This window comes from Seriola lalandi, unplaced genomic scaffold (genome assembly GCF_002814215.2).
Source record: "Seriola lalandi dorsalis isolate HSWRI2012SDOR001 ecotype SW California unplaced genomic scaffold, Sedor1 jcf7180002054311, whole genome shotgun sequence".
NCBI lineage: Eukaryota > Metazoa > Chordata > Actinopteri > Carangiformes > Carangidae > Seriola > Seriola lalandi.
Window position 1 is genome coordinate 321,236 of NW_019524864.1, and position 534 is coordinate 321,769.

Below are 534 nucleotides of genomic sequence, written 5' to 3' on the forward strand. Positions count from 1 at the left end.
GGGGGGGGGGACGGACGGAATGAAAAGGAAAGAGAAAGGCCGTCTCAATTTACAAATCTCTCTCACTCTCTGTCTTTTCCTTGCCCACACAGTTAGTCACATATATACAGACCACACTTAATTCCTCTGCACACACAAACCCACTATTGGATGCACAATCATACACTTTACGGTCAAAAGTAGGTCTATATGGACTTGTGTGGGCTACTTCCTTTCATGGTTTAGTGCTGTGGCCCTGCACCTGCACAGCATTTAGGCTACATATGTAAAAAGGCAAAACAGAAGCAAATGGAGAAAGATGTTTAAAAGTGATTAACATGCCAAAATTTCTAAAGACTGAATGAAATTGTTGGTTTGGTCAATTGTATGTTCTGTGATACTGGTAGTGTTTCAATATGTGTAGTATTTTTTTGTCTCAATGCTGTGCATGTGTTGTCAATTTGTTAAAGTTCTGGTCTTCATTTGTTTGTGTTTTGTCTCTCACAAGGCCTCCATAGTTTAGGCCACTTAGTTCCAATTATGGTAAATTAATTA